The following is a 17,129-nucleotide window of genomic DNA, read 5'->3' on the forward strand; positions in this document are numbered from 1 at the left end:
ACGAAAATTAAAAAGGGGGTGATGAAGCAAAGCAAGCGCTGTATCATGTATAAGATACAGAGGCGAGCGAGTGCACGGGACTTACCCTAGTTCACTGCTAGTAGCGTCACGTCATCGTAACGCGCCTGCATATAGTATTGCACCACATTTAACATAAAAGTAAAAATTAAGATTTGTGTGTAAAACTTTGTTAAAGTATAGTTCTATGTAATAATGTTTCAGGTAACAAATCTTAATGTTATAAAATTAGTAGTTTACGTAAAATTCACGTTTTGAAAGAAAAATAGGAGGCGCTAAATAATGACGCTAGGAAGCCAAAATTTGGTGAGAAGGTGCAGTAAGAAGTCATTAATGAGTGGTGCTGGTTTCCAAAACCATAAAACTAAAATTGACTCCAGAATCCGCGTTTTTCGGAAAAATCAGAGGCGCGAAATAATAGAGCTACAATATTGAAAATTGGTAGGATGCTTCAGTTCACCCTAATAATAATAATGGAAATACCACAATCAGTTACCTCTTCTAGTTTTTTAGTAATTTGGTAAAAACTACTTTTGTGAGTAAAATGTACATAAGCATTATAGATTAAGTACTTTAAATTTTAATGATAAAACAAATTCTTTAAGACCAATGATCAGATAGGACAATTAACAAAGCTACACCAAGTTTTAGTCTTGTAGCATAATTAACAGCTGATACAAGTCTTGATAAAGCTATGGTTCAGAGGTAACAATCTACCGTTAGTTCCATTGTAAAAATTCTAGAGAGTAAAGTTTTAATTTTAGCGGGCTGAGATTTTCTACGTGCTTCTGTACTGCTCAGATGTATGTATACAAAAATTGAGAAGTTTGTAAAGCTAATATTAAATGTGATATTTAAGATTATGTGCCTGAGATAGCGATCATTTGGAGGCTGCAGGCATCTGCATAGGAACGGAAAGAACAGATGCTCTCTTGGCGGTACGCGCCGGAGCTATATAAAAAGAGCGGCAGAGGCAGTAGGAAGCTCACTCCGCATTAGACCAACGCCTAGTCCACGCGAGCTTAACGTCCGATCGCGCCTCGCCTCGGGTGACGTCATAGCGGGCTGTGATATGCGCGTACTTAACAATGTAAACGGACATTGAAAATCGCGAGGACTGTACACCGTCCTGGATCGTTTAGACTTCGGTAACAAACTGTTATTGTGCCGTCCGTGTGAAGTATAATTCCGTGTGGCAAGTGGTGACTAACGTCTGGCGTGAGGTCGGTCGCTCGACGGCGCGTTCGGCGCGGGCCCGCCCGTAGCCGGCGCGCCGTAAGGCACGGAGGCTCGCACTGGGGCGTATCGCTTCCAGACGGGCGTGCCGCGGCAGTCCTCACAGGGGAAGTGACGCGTCTCTTATAGCCTCTCCTTCCCAAGTGGCTCTTTCCGCCTTCCCGTGGTGCCAGACGTTAAGCTTGGCTTTTTGCCTTGCGACAAAAGGGAGAGCTGCGACCCAACCCGATGCGAAAGCGAAGGGTGCATGTCACAGGGGGAGCTGTGTCGAGGGACCATACATCAGTCCCTTCTTTTCGCAGGGCACAGAACAACAGGTGCTCTGCATGCCGGCGATCTCGTTTGTCGGCGTGGGATCGCGGCGCGTGTCGGCAAGGGTGCTTCGCCGCGCCCCTGGGTATCCGGGGCGTGTTCTGCCAAACCCAGGTGGTGGTAACATCGCCTGGGCCAGGTTAGATGGGTCCAGACCGCCGAACGCCTGGGGGACCGGCCCGCCACCTGAGTAGGAGTGGGTCCCTGGCCGAGAGGTGGAAACTCGGGCAAGTAGGCGGCGAAGGGCGAGAGGTGCATCCGCCTCTCCGGAGTGCGGGGTGCAGTTGCCGGGGTGCGTCGCGTGAAATCGCCGATGACGAAGTCACCGAGGGGGACCAGTGCGCTGGAAACGGCGCGCTGAACCCAGCAGCTCTGGAGTGCTCTTGACCTAGGGGCGAGGTCGGTGAGCGAGCTGCAGAAGTCCCCCCCCATGCCAGAGGAGCCGGTCCGGGGCAAGAGACGGGCTCCCACCCCTTTTTTATCACTCGTTCATCATGGCTACACCAGAAACGAGTGATTCGAGTGCGCCAACGCGAGCTTCCGTGATGTCTGAACCCGCTCCTCAGGACGAGTCGGGACAGGCAACTGAGGAAAACGTTCTACAAAGACACACAAGAATATCATTGCTCCTCGAGCAACATATTAAAAATGGTAAAATTAGTCAAGCGGCTCTGACTATTATCAAAAATGAACTGGCGGCGTGGGCTATCGCAAACGCCAAGCTTGAGGGCCGAGTGGAAGAACTTACAAAAGAAAATGAGAGACTAAGGAAACAACCCGGAAAGACCTGGGCGGCGGTGGTCGCACAAGCGCCACCAAAACCGCAGACTACAAAGGATACCATTGCAAAAGTTACTAAAAGATCTGACACAACGGTATTCCTAAGAACCCTACCAGGTCAAGACACTAGCGTAAAAAGAATACAGGAATTGCTTACGACAACTATCAATCCAGCAAAAGACAAAATTAAAATAAATAAGGTAAAACCCAGCAGAAACTCTGTTATAGTTGAAGTAGCTTCAGAAGAAGACAAAGAGAAACTGTTAAGTAATGCAAAACTAAACTCGGTGGTCAAATTCGAGCCACCGAGGAAAAGAAACCCATTGGTCATCTTGTATGATGTACCAACAGTCATGACGAATGAAGAACTGCAAAAATCTATAAAGGCTCAGAATTTTGATGATATGACAGAAGAAGAATTTAAAGCAAACTTCAATTTGAGATTCAAAACCGGGCCTCGGGACCGTGATGTGGTCCATCACGTTGCCGAGGTCTCCGCTCACATGTGGAAAAGAATTACAGCAATGGGCAGACTATATGTCGGCTTTCACGCCATTAATACACGCGACTTTCTGGTCGTACCGCGTTGCCACAATTGTGGAGATCTCGACCACGTTTTGAGGCACTGTACCAGGGGGTCGGCCTGCTCGAAGTGTGGCGAGGATGGCCACGTCAGGAAGGACTGTAGGGCTGCGGCGGTTTGTATCCCCAGCAAGAGACGGGGTAAAAAGCCCTGTGGAACCACGGGACGTAGCTGCCCCACCTACAGACTTCTGGAACAAAGGCTTATTTCAAGAATAGACTATGGCTGATCAAACCAAAGCCAACAGGATGCCCAAAAGGAAATCCCCTAGCAAAAGGAGGAGGGATGCCCAGAGGGCGAGTGCTTTCAAGCTCTTCTTGAAGTTGCACATGGGCACCACAACCAGAACCGTAGATAAAAGCACTCAAACCGACTCTACCACTACGGATAGAGGGACACAAACGAGGCCTCTGGCAGTCACGCTCCCCTCCTCCCCAAGCAGGGAAACAAGGCCGACTAAAGACCTACGGCAACGGCATCCTGTACCAGAGACGGTGGCAGTCTCAGCAGAATTAAATATAACAACAAAACAACCAGTTCAAGAAAATAAAATAACTAGTTCAAGTGAACCAGATGCAATAAAAGATCCTGTAGTGAGACTGCCACCTGTCGATCCAGTCAGAGTCTATCCAAACCTTGAACTCACCATGCAACTGGCGAGGCTGGAGCAGCCGACTACCCTGACCACTGCCTTGAGACATGTGGTTCGGGTGGGACATGAATATGGACAGAGAGTCACCTTCTCGGTAATGGAGGCTGTGGACAGAATTCAACTCAAGTCAGTGAATCTCCCCACTGACTTCGGAGCCCTGCGTGACCTACTAAAGAAAGTCTTTGACAGACGTGGAGAAAAATTCGACCTGAATGAAATTTATCGACAAGCTGTTCTGGCAAATGGACGTATCACATTTGACTGGAACAAAACATGGCCTCATGACAGAATTCACACATACACTCCATAGGCAACTACATGACGGAAATCACCATTGGCCAACTCAACACCCATAACAGCAGACTTGTCATGCAGGAGTTGCGAAGGGAAGTGGAGGAGAGGAGACTGGATGTGGTCTGCCTGCAGGAGCCGTACTCCCTAAACGGGAAGATAGCCTTCACAGCTGCGACCTGGCAAGTCGTCTGCAGAGGTGAAGACCCAAAAGCGGCAATTATTATCACTAACAAACTGATAAGGGCTACAGTTCTAACGCAGTTCACAACCAGCCACTGCAACGTCGTGGAGCTGCAATCTCCAGCAGGAGCTATCATTATGATCAACACATACTTCCAATATGGTGATGATATTGAAAGACACCTAGCTCATCTCACCACAGCTATCACGGCGTTGCGGGGGCGGAAAACATTTGTGACTGCCGATATGAATGCCAAATCCCCCTTATGGTACAGCGGCACCAGGGATCCCAATGGAGAGAAGGCAGAAGAAGCCATCATGGCCTTGCAGCTTGTAGTGGCTAACAAGCCAGGCAACCCTCCGACCTATGCGGCGGGAGGGGGCCCAGGCACAAACATCGACGTGACCCTGGCTACGCCAAACGCAGCATACCTAATCCAGCAATGGAAAGTAGTTGAGAATGCCACTACAAGTGACCACAATCTCATTACTTTCAACATAGGAGATGGCGAGAGCCGCTGGGCCATGGGGTGGGAAATACAATACAATTACAATAGAGCCGACTGGGAGAGACTTGCTGGGGAGTGCGACATTCCTCCGATATCAGAAGGTGACGACCACAGAGACTTTGACATTGACAACAGAGCCGAGGAACTGGTCTCAGTAATAACTCGAGCAGTCAAAGCAGCCGTACCTACTAGGAGGAGGGCCATGGCGGCCTCTCCATCACCATGGTCTGCTGAACTAGAGGAGATGCGCCGGTCGGTCAGAAGGCTCAGGAGGCACTACCAGCGCAGTGTCGTCTGGCAAGAAAGACAAAGATGGCTGCAGCTTTACCGGGAAGCCAAAGATAACTTCCAAAAACAGCTACGGGAAGTTAGAACAAAAAGTTGGGAACACTTTGTTCTGAACCAACTAGCATTAGACCCATGGGGAGTTCCCTACAGGCTTGTCCGGGAAAAGATCCGTTCTCCGATGGAGCTTTCAACCGTCAGGCATGGGGACCGGATGACGGGGTCTTGGCAGGAAACTGCTGAGGTCCTTCTCCACTCCCTGTTGCCTGATGATACAGCGGATGAGACAGATGAACAACGGCAGCTGCGGGAGAATAACAACAATGCGTATGAAAATGATATGGCAGTCTACCCATTCTCAGAAGAAGAGGTTGCTGCCCACATAAATTCCCTGAAGAGAGGAAAAGCTCCTGGGCCAGACGGTATTGTGGCGGAAGTGGTGCAATTCCTGGCCCCCCAGATAGTCGCCCCTCTAACTCATTTATATAACGAATGCCTCAGGCAGAAAAAGTTCCCTCGAATATGGAAGAGGGCAAATGTGGTAATTATAAAGAAAGGGGCTGACAAAGACCCAGCAGAAACTAAATCTTATAGACCTATCTGCCTGCTTGATCTGCTTGGGAAGATTCTGGAGAGACTTCTGGCTGATAGACTGGCGGCACACCGAGTGCTGTGCGGAATGAGCAACAGGCAGTTTGGCTTCAGGTCTGGACGATCGGCATCTGATGCAATCGCCCTGGCGGCCGAGGTCTGCGGCTCTACCCCGTACAAGTACGTTGTTGGCATCATGGTGGATATAAGTGGCGCCTTCGACAACCTGTGGTGGCCTTCGCTCTTCTCCTGCTTAAGGGAGAAGGAGTGTCCAGGGCCGCTATATGGCTGTCTAAGGAGCTATTGTGAAGATCGGGAGGTCTGGCTATCATCTGCTAGCACAAGAGTAAGGAAAACTATCACCAAGGGATGTCCCCAGGGTTCCGTACTGGGTCCGCTGTTCTGGGACATCCACATGGAACCCTTACTAGATACATTACAACAAAGTGACGAAGTGCTGGAGGTGATAGCCTACGCAGATGATCTCCTCCTACTGGTCGGCGGCCGTAGCCGAGAGGACATAGAGCCTAAGATCGAGAGAGCAATAAACACACTCCAACTGTGGTGCCGCAAGACAAAAATGACAATTTCACCGGCCAAGTCTACCTATCTTCTTCTAAAGGGACAATTAGCTCGTAACCCAACTGTTAGGATAGATGGATCACCAGTTCTCCGGCGACGTGAGACACGCTATCTAGGTATCATCATTGATGAAAGGTGGACTTTTAGTAGACACATCGAAACCGTAACTCAAAGAGCTTTACAGGTACTCAACAACCTCATCTCCATTGGGCATAAGCGGTTTCATCTTCCACCACATCTCATCAAACTCTATCATAACAGTATACTAACATCCATAGTGGGTTACGGATCCGGAGTCTGGGCACACAGGCTCACGAGGGTGGTGCCCGCCATGACAGTGAGGAGAGTGCAGAGAAATATGATCCTGAGATCAGTGGGGGCATACAGAACTACACCGGGAGGAGCCCTGTTAGTTATTATGGGGCTTTGCCCCCTGGATATCAAAATTCGGGAGCAGGCCGCTTGGTACTGGACTAAAAAGGGGAATTTGGAAAAAACCGAGGAAATTCTGGGCAGCAGGACAGAAAATAAAGTAGAAATTAGGAAAAAAGGGGAGCTGCTATGGCAACTTTCGTGGGAAACCGAAGAAACAGGGCGTCGAACCTTTGAGCTCCTACCAGATGTTAGGGAAAGGATGGAAATGTCACATTTCGATCCATCCCGGGGACTCATCCACTTCCTCACTGGACATGGACCGTACTCGACATATCTATGTCGATTTGGTAAAAAGGCGACACCTGCGTGTGACTGTGGTGTTCCGGAGGGTACTCCTGACCATTTAGTCTACGAGTGCCCCCTTTTCAATGATGTGGCCTCAGTACTGCGGGACCAACTACCACACAACGACACTTTTAGACTAATCAGACATCGCGACACTTTCGACATCATAAACAAACTGGCTAACGCGGTATCTCAGAAAGTCCTAAAGGACTACCTGAAAGATCTATAGTAGCACAAGAAAGAGATAAACCAGGACACAGATAGAGTTTGATACCCTACCCCCAAACCGCCTGGGCGCGGAAAGGCCGACTTCCTCAGTCTGAATCCGCCGCGCCACAGGATTCTGGGGGGGTGGGGTGCAGCCTTACCAAACCAGACAACGCACCGGACTTGACATTAGGATAAGTTAGTTGTAGGACTTAGTTTTTAGATATTATTATTAGTAACCTGCAGCGATTACCATCTCGGCCTGCCCAGTGTCAGGGGCACGCTCATTGGGGTTAGCTCAATGAGCAAGGCTCTATAGTAGGTTTATATAAATTAGCTGACACAACTGTAACGCTGTAGGATTAGTAACTAGTCTAAAGATTAAATGTTTGTAGTAGACTAACAATAATGTTGCCCATTGCTTACTGTTCACTTATATACTAACTAGTTACTACATAGAACTTAGAATTAGCTGCTAATTATCCTTGTATAACTAACTTGGCCCACTAATCAAATAAGGCAGTGGGCTAGATGTAAAATTAACATTGTTTATGGAAGTGGTGACTAACTCCACTTTTAAGGCGAGCATTAATCTTTTTTTTTAACATTATTGCGAACTATTAATAGAGCACCGTTAGTTAGAGTAATGAACTATTCGGGAGGAACTTGCTGTAGAAGTCGCCTCTGAACTATTAAACGATTGGCTGAATTAACAATATTTAATGTCTTTAGCATTTTCAGAAGTTTCGAGTAATTTGTGTGAGCCTTTAAGATAATAAAATCTTGTTTGGAACTTTAAATTTTATTGAAGCAGCCCTAATCCCGTGAAGAACTATGGATATTTTTCGTTTAGCTGGGCTGTACAGGAATGTGGCCGTGCAGACTGGGAACTAAGGTCAGTAAGTTTCCCTTCGCTTTCTGACTGGCCACCAAATTAGTTGCCAGGCTCGCGTGATTTAAGGTGGCAATGTTCAACTTTCATTCAACATTAAACAACGACTTCTTCGCCGTCCCACATATGTTGCATCGGCAATAGTCTGTTACGTGAAATGAACATTCAAACAACTCATTCGACCAACTTCTTCGCCGCCCCACACGCTCCATTATCCTATGTACAATTACCAAATTACTACTTTGAACATTAGTTAATTCATTACTCGGTGGCGCTAACACACTGCTTTCGTCTTCACTGTCATTTCTCAGCTTACTTTGGAGCCTAGTATTACGTTTTTCACACGCTATTATTGCCACAATATTTCACACGATAACACAGAAAAGCACAATTTGAAGACCAAAAATAAGAGAACACATTAACGTGGCACCCGAAAATAATATCTCATTAATTGCAAGCGCAGCTGCGAAATACTTGGTGCAAATCTAAATGCATGCCACAACTGTTTTACTGTACAACAATGAAAAACTACAACTACAAAGGAAATTCTCACTATAATTACGCGCTAGCAATAAAGAAAAGCTACACTAATTACATTAGTCTTTAGACATCGTGAGAGAGCAGAATGGGGCGCTCTGCGGAACTCACGAACTTCGAACGTAGATAGTTGTGTTGAAACGTCCCCTTTGAACAATTATACAAGACTGTGCTTAAATTGACACACAATATTTTTAGCGCAACACAGTCTGACTTTCCAATAATCCCTACAAAAGAATGGCCCTGACTAACATTAACCTATACCTTTCACAAATCACTTACCTCACAAAAATTTTCGTTACTCGAACTACTGCAATACAGCGAGCGCCACTACTGCCAGCTAAATAAAAGATTCTAACTACGGAAGACATTAACTACCGATAGGGATAGTTAGCAAAATGAAAGATTTTAATAGAGAACAAACAATGTAATTACCTTAATATCATCAAAAGTCATAATATATATAGCAGTTCATGACATTCAGTCTTACAAATTTCAAAACTCCGTCATCTCTGTCCCCACATCCACCACTGGTGGCGGCTCACCTCCAACTGCCCAACGCTACGCGCTATTAACATCCAACTGCCCAACACTACAATGGCAGACAACAATGCAAACCAGCCACAGGCTGCACAGGGCACAGCCAGTGATTTTCATACAGAGCGCTACGTGGCGTTACCAATATAAAAACTTAACAGCCTACTTACAGATATTTTCTCTAAGGATCTGTCGATATAACAATACCTGTTTCAACATACACTCCTGGAAATTGAAATAAGACCACCGTGAATTCATTGTTCCAGGAAGGGGAAACTTTATTGACACATTCCTGGGGTCAGATACATCACATGACCACACTGACAGAACCACAGGCACATAGACACAGGCAATAGAGCATGCACAATGTCGGCACTAGTACAGTGTATATCCACCTTTCGCAGCAATGCAGGCTGCTATTCTCCCATGGAGACAATCGTAGAGATGCTGGATGTAGTCCTGTGGAACGGCTTGCCATGCCATTTCCACCTGGCGCCTCAGTTGGACCAGCGTTCGTGCTGGACGTGCAGACCGCGTGAGACGACACTTCATCCAGTCCCAAACATGCTCAATGGGGGACAGATCCGGAGATCTTGCTGGCCAGGGTAGTTGACTTACACTTTCTAGAGCACGTTGGGTGGCAAGGGATACATGCGGACGTGCTTTGTCCTGTTGGAACAGCAAGTTCCCTTGCCGGTCTAGGAATGGTAGAACGATGGGTTCGATGACGGTTTGGATGTACCGTGCACTATTCAGTGTACCCTCGACGATCACCAGAGGTGTACGGCCAGTGTAGGAGATCACTCCCCACACCATGATGCCGGGTGTTGGCCCTGTGTGCCTCGGTCGTATGCAGTCCTGTTTGTGGCGCTCACCTGCCCGGCGCCAAACACGCATACGACCATCATTGGCACCAAGGCAGAAGCGACTCTCATCGATGAAGACGACACGTCTCCATTCGTCCCTCCATTCACGCCTGTCGCGACACCACTAGAGGCGGGCTGCACGATGTTGGGGCGTGAGCGGAAGACGGCCTAACGGTGTGTGGGACCGTAGCCCAGCTTCATGGAGACGGTTGCGAATGGTCCTCGCCGATACCCCAGGGGCAACAGTGTCCCTAATTTGCTGGGAAGTGGCGGTGCGGTCCCCTACCGCACTGCGTAGGATCCTACGGTCTTGGCGTGCATCCGTGCGTCGCTGTGGTCCGGTCCCAGGTCGACGGGCACGTGCACCTTCCGCCGACCACTGGCGATAACATCGATGTACTGTGGAGACCTCACGCCCCACGTGTTGAGCAATTCGGCGGTACGTCCACCCGGCCTCCCGCATGCCCACTATACGCCCTCGCTCAAAGTCCGTCAACTGCACATACGGTTCACGTCCACGCTGTCGCGGCATGCTACCAGTGTTAAAGACTGCGATGGAGCTCCGTATGCCACGGCAAACTGGCTGACACTGACGGCGGCGGTGCACAAATGCTGCGCAGCTAGCGCCATTCGACGGCCAACACCGCGGTTCCTGGTGTGTCCGCTGTGCCGTGTGTGTGATCATTGCTTGTACAGCCCTCTCGCAGTGTCCGGAGCAAGTATGGTGGATCTGACACACCAGTGTCAATGTGTTCTTTTTTCCATTTCCAGGAGTGTATAAAGAACCGATAATGATTTTCTCTTGAATATCGATATATCGAATTCCCGATATTTTTAAAAGTGTCTTCAATCCTAAATCGTCAGCCTCGATCTGCCAATGGTCTGCTACATATCCATAGTGGAGAAATACTTCGCTTTCTTCAGAGATATCATCTATCACGGCACTGAGTCTACACTCTTTTGATAATTTTGTTCGGTAGTAGGTGAACGATACAGAAACGCAGTTCTTTTTCACGAGGACCACAGGTCTAGGACGAACGTCTTTCTTGCCTCAGAATTATTTATTCTTCTGAATTACATGAGGGCTCACTGATGGGGGAATAATCCCCAGTGGTAATATAGTGCTTCACTTCAGGGCATCTGGTCTATCTTATCTCCCCTCCAGTCCTGGCTGCTCCTGGCAGTTCATACATAACTGCCAACCTTCGCCGACGTTATTTATCTGCCAAGCTGGGCCTGTTGGCGACTGGACAGTAGACTCACCCAGTGAGTGCCCAATAGTGATAGTGCACTATGATTGTCCCTCAGTGGTACAGATCGGATCTTCCTGGACTGGTTCGACAATCGCTAGGCACATATCCATAGGGATGAGTTGCGGCTGCCACGGCGGTTGCAGATGAAGAGCTATCCTCATTAGCTTTTGATGGTTGTATACGTCACCAGCATAATTTTTTTCTGTTGTGAGAGTGCCTATTTGCACTTGGATTTCACAAATAAACAAAGCATTCAGACTGTTGACCAGAATTCGTCTCCTTCATGACGGTGCCAAACATTACAGCGAGGCACCTAGAGAAATCGTTGTTGTATGAGCTTGCTGGAGTAGCATAACTAACCTTCAGCAGTCTATGAGTTCTTGTGATGCGTTCGAGAAACCCCGTATAACAGGCTGTTCCAGCTCGTCGGCTCCGTTGTGAGCCGCGGAGCGCTCCCTGCTCCAGGGAGCCGTGTCAGTCGCTGTGACCATTCAAGTGGGCCGGCACGCCGGCACGTGGCACTGCTGACTGAGGCAGGCGGCAAGGCAAGCGTTTTGATGTTCCAGGTACGTCATACAAGATTGACGACCTCAGACTCTTAGCTGCTAAGACGTGGTGACATGCTACACCACGAATTACGATGTTCAGGAAATAAATAAGAAACAACTATTTTACTAGAAATTGGGTACTAAATTTATTGGGCCTCTGTAGCTTGACATTGTCTTTTCATTGCGAGATCAGAAATATCAGGTGTCAAATTGTTCGCAGCGTTAATGCGGAGGATGTTTTCATTGTTGAATCCTGAAGAAACGATCGTACCTTACTTTTTACTCTTTTCATTGCTGAGAAAAGCTGCTCACAGTAATACGTAGATCCAAATGTGCACATAATCTGAGAGGCATTGTTGTGAAGCTTGGAAAATGTTTTTTGCTGTAATGAACTATACCATCGTGACAAATCCAACGTGTTGTAGTACCTCTCCTTCAACAAAGTTGAAGAAACCGATGAAACTGAAAACGGAGTGCTTAATACCTTAAGTTCCATTTCCAAACTAGTGAGGTTTCGGAACCGTGTTTCAAACGACGTGAAGAGGTACTTTAACTTTACTTGGTAATCACCGAAAGTAGTACGTTCAGGTAGTTTTAAAGAAGCAAGACGAATGAAGAACGTTAAATGTCAAATAAACGTAACTTTTCCTTGAACGCTTTGATCTGGTCGTGCATGTCGGTGCCCTGCAATGACAGATTTAAAATATTCAGATGCATAGTTATGTCAACTAGGAACGCCAGGTCTGATATCCATTTTATATCTTTCAGACAACGCATTTCTTCCCCTTTCATTTCGAGAAAAAGGGATACTTCCTCACGAATGACAAAGAAATCATCAAGAGCTTTTCCCCAACTCAGCCAATGAACTGTACATTGGTAAGGTATACCCCCATACTCCGCTTCCATATCGTTCAGGAATCCTTTGAATTGGCGAAGATTCATACCGTGACGCCGCTAAAATTCACACACTTGACGACATCTTTCATTACGCCACATAGCTCTACTGTTTCAGCACACAGTGCCTCTTGGTGAATAAAACAATGAAGAGCCAAAATGTCTTTCCAGAATTCGTCCCTGAGTTTATTTTTCAAACGAGAAGCAAAACCTTGGTGCCGCCCGATCATTTGTGGTGCACCGTCTGTCGCTACAGAATTGAGCTTATCCCACGGCAAATTCATATTGTTCACTGATTCACAAACAGCTTCAAAAATGTCACATCCTGCTGCTATGTAATCGAGTGGCACCACATCCAAGAGTTCTTCAGTTACTTGCAGCTACACCACGTACAAAGACTGTAAACTGAGCACAGTCCGATGTGTCGGTTCTTTCGTCAAGCGCTAGCGAAAATTCAACACAGCTCTCCGCCTTTTTCCTGAGCTGTGTTTCTAAATCTGCTACCATGTCCAGGATTCGACGAGATATTGTTTGCTTCGACAGGTAAACGCCTTCAATTGCCTGCACCTCCCTTGGGAACAAACATTCTGCAACGGCTACCAAGCACCATTTTACGAGTGGTCCCACCGAAAACGGCTTGCCTCTCGTCGCAATGATGTGAGCGACCCTGTAGTTTGCTCGAATTGCAGATTCAGTAGTGTTTTCTCCACTCTAATTCACCTGAAAATTATAAACGCTTTACAGAACACGAACTATGTTGCATGTTTTGATACCCTCCGTATTACGAAACCGTTTTTAATCTTACGTCTCCTGGTATGTCGTTCTTAAGCCTGGCTCCCAGTCCTCTGCGTACAACGCGTGAAGACGTGTATAATGTCGTTGTCTACTGTACCTATTCGCAGAAAATAAATACTTTATCACATACAAGACTGCGGACGACCATCCCTCTCAATGAATAGAAAAGTAACGTCCAATAGAGGCACAGGGCTCCCGCGGCTAGTCATAGCTGCCATTGAACACAGATTATTGCATCAGTTGCGTCTGTATGACGCCAGGGGGCACTGAGTTCGCTTTCCCCCTCCACGCGGGCTCCGAGCTGTCGCAGTGAGCGCTCCGGAACGCTCCGGCTCCCTGGAGCCTGCCGTATAAGGTTAGCTTCGTGGCTAACTTCTCGTAGAACGACATATTTGTAGGGTTTGTTCCACTGATAGTTATTTTCACTACAGAAGTTCCTGTCAGCTAGACATATCTTCCGTTTGCAAATAGACCTTTGAATTAAGAAGCATAATCTTCTTCAGCTGGCGACGACAAGCGTCCGATATTGCAATAAATGGCGTCCCACAATCGACTAGTGTGCCTGAACAGGTTGATCGTCGATAATGAACCGATGTCATTCCCCAAAATTTTGGCAATTGTCCTTGACGGATGCTTTTCATTTGTGGCGGACTCATCTCCATAGAATGTCACGTCGTTTGGTTTTCCTGATTTAGGCGGTCAGGCGAGCTGCTGGAACCGTAATATGGTAACAGGTGTCGACTGACGTGCCCCGAAGTGAAGAGTGACCTCGACTAGGTTAAGGTGATGGGCCTCGTCTCGCAGGCTGGCTGTAGCTACTTACAGTTGCCTGGCAGACATTGATACGTTTCGTTGATGGACGTGTTGCAGCATAATAGTCATCGAACAATCGTCTTCTTCCATTACAGCAGCATACGACCTGACCAGACTACATAAAGCTGTGTTGTCCTCTGTTTCTGTGTGCTTTCATGCACATCGATCGAGCTGGCAGTGGAGACAATTGTGTCTGTATCGTTCATTTTCGCTCCTCCATTCATTTATTTATTGAATTCTGCAGATTCCTTAAAGATAGTGAACCATAAAGCATGTGGAATGGCTTACGGTACAAATTAACAGAAGATAAGTATATCACTTAAACTTCATATTTATAAGCATAATCCGTCACTATACTGTTTATGGATTGTTCCGTTGGCTCTTGAAGGAACAGAGACATATTAATAACTTGAATTCAAAGTATTAATGTTGCACACTAATATTTATTAGTTCGCTATGAAGGAACCAAACGGAGAAAACTAACAGTACTTGAAATTCTTGCCATTAATAAACACCAACCAAAGGATCCTGACCTGATCCTTACTGACCGAACACACTTCCATCACTCGTCATTATTAAAGTAGCAACCAGTTATTATTCCTCTCACATTAGATAATAAGCTTGTCATAAGTGTTACACTCCCACATTCCACAGAAGGCTTTCTTCTCCTCCCTTTATTCGCTCTGTTCGTCACTTCACCAGTTTGTCCATATGATATAGTAGCCTGTGCCATTAATCACTTGTAGAACACTTCTGTTTTATACACTCACATAGTGTTAATATTTTAATGCACTGTGATATAAGATGCAGTCATTAAGTATTACATCATGATGGTGTTTTGTACCGATATAGTCATAAAACGTCACATATCTTTGTATGGAACTCTTTGTACAGCTATGAATTCTCGCTGAAGTTGTCTGTACTATCTGTTCAGCGTTAAGTTATCTGACGATGGCAAAAGAAACCTAAAGCCGATTCATAACGAATTAACAAATATTAGTGTGAAACATTAATACTTTGTGTTCAAGTTATTATTATCACATGCTGCTTAGCACAGTTCTTTCTTATACTAGGTCAATTTAATGAAGTAAATTAGAAAGTAAGCTAGTGCCTTGAAGAACCTGCTGAGTCATGTCATCAGTTATGTTAACTGACGGCTGGTTATCTCATATTGGGAGCTTAACATTTATTTCATTTCTTTGGTATGTTTTAAATACAATGGTTACCTACGACTGGAAATACAGAGTTTTTTCTGCAGTATTCTACTACTTATCATTCAACTTTACAGTGAATTCTATTCTTTCCCATCCAGCCAACAACATTTTGAGAACCTTGGCTGTTGTCGAGCGTCTGCAGTAATGTCTGATGTCTTAGATTCCTTTCCTTAATGTTGAGTTTTTGAGGAGATCGGTACCTATTGTCAACGAAATTCTTCTTGAATTAACGATGCTATTACCTCCTGCCTCAGTTGGATAGTCAGTGCAGCTGCGTTAGGTTGTATGGCTTTTATTTTTTATTGTTTTTTTTCGGCGAAGCAGACGACGCAGTAAATTAGGTTTACAATTACACAAATGTGGGTATGACTCAAACCCAGCACCAATTCACAATACTTGGAACGTTATTCTACAGGATCTGGTCAAGTAGCGCAGTGACTGGTACTTCTAACATAAAAAATAGAAATTCTCTTAACAAACACGCAGTAAGCAGTTCACAATGTGAACTCCTCTTTCAAGCTCTCCCAAGATTATACATGACATAGCATCAACCCAGAAACATCTTAGAACTATTATTGAAGGTACTAATAAATAACATAAAGCCCACAGATAAAACAAGCAAGTTAAAATGACGGCCCTAATTTAAATTCTTCAATTTAAAACAAGATCAAATTAAAACAGTGATGGTACTTGAGGCAAATCACAACAATGACCAATTAAATGTAAAAGAAAATGGAACAAGCTGAACAATTCGTGGCTCTAACATAAGCCAATAGCTGTTAACTCTTGACTAACTAAAGGAAGTTCCGATAAAACCGGTACAAGAGAAATATAGGTAGCCTGAAACTTTCGAGACCGGTGCTAGTGAGAGGATATTAATCAAATTATTTTAAACGAAGCAGAGCATCAAAAGAGACGAGTTACAAGAAATCACATCAGCAAAACTTACTAGCTAAGTAAGGTCACACCATCTGTACCCCAGAAAACTATTCTACCGAGATACCCCGAGACCAGAACTGATAACTGAGCAACTTAAACCATAAGACAAAACATTTAATCTCGACCCGAAACAAGAACCAAGTAACGTGCGTCAACCCCATAACATGAGAAAAAAGACCAATACTTATAAATCTATAGATAAGTAATAATCACCAAGTAAACATAGAAACAAGGTTTGGTGAACTGCGCTGAAGAGATTGTACTGTATTTTAAAGTCAGCTTCACGGCACCAGACTGCAAACGACAAACGGCGGTGCCACAGTGATAACACCGTTTCCCATCAGATCACTAAAGCTGAGCGCTGTTGGGCTCGGCCAGCTCTTGGATGGGTGACCAACTGGGTCTGCCGAGCGTTGTTGGCCGGTGGGATCCACTCAGTCCTCGTGAGCAGCTTCTTGATTGAAAAGTAGTGGCTCTGGTCGAGAAAGCTGACAACGGTCGGTGGAACGGAGTGTTGCTCACATGCCCCCTTCCCCCCCTTCACCCCCCCCCCCTTCCCCCATAACCCGCGTCCAGTGACGCCTGTCGGATGGGGATGACACGGCGATCCGTCGGTGCCGCTGGGCTTTCCGAGGCCTGGCCGTACGGAGTTTTCACCACTCAAGTTCACCTGCGACAGGCAATATTCTGAGACGTGGTCACCAAGTTCAGTTCTTTCGGTTGAAAGGGTGCTGTCCCAAGTAAATAAAATGTCGTGTGACTAGGGCCTCCCGTCGGGTAGACCGTTCGCCGGGTGCAAGTCTTTCGATTTGACGCCACTTCGGCGACTTGCCCGTCGATGTCCCAAGTAGACACTGGTACACTATTCTTCCTCTGGCCATCTCCCACGACC

Source organism: Schistocerca gregaria, chromosome 4 (genome assembly GCF_023897955.1).
Source record: "Schistocerca gregaria isolate iqSchGreg1 chromosome 4, iqSchGreg1.2, whole genome shotgun sequence".
In the NCBI taxonomy this organism is placed as follows: domain Eukaryota; kingdom Metazoa; phylum Arthropoda; class Insecta; order Orthoptera; family Acrididae; genus Schistocerca; species Schistocerca gregaria.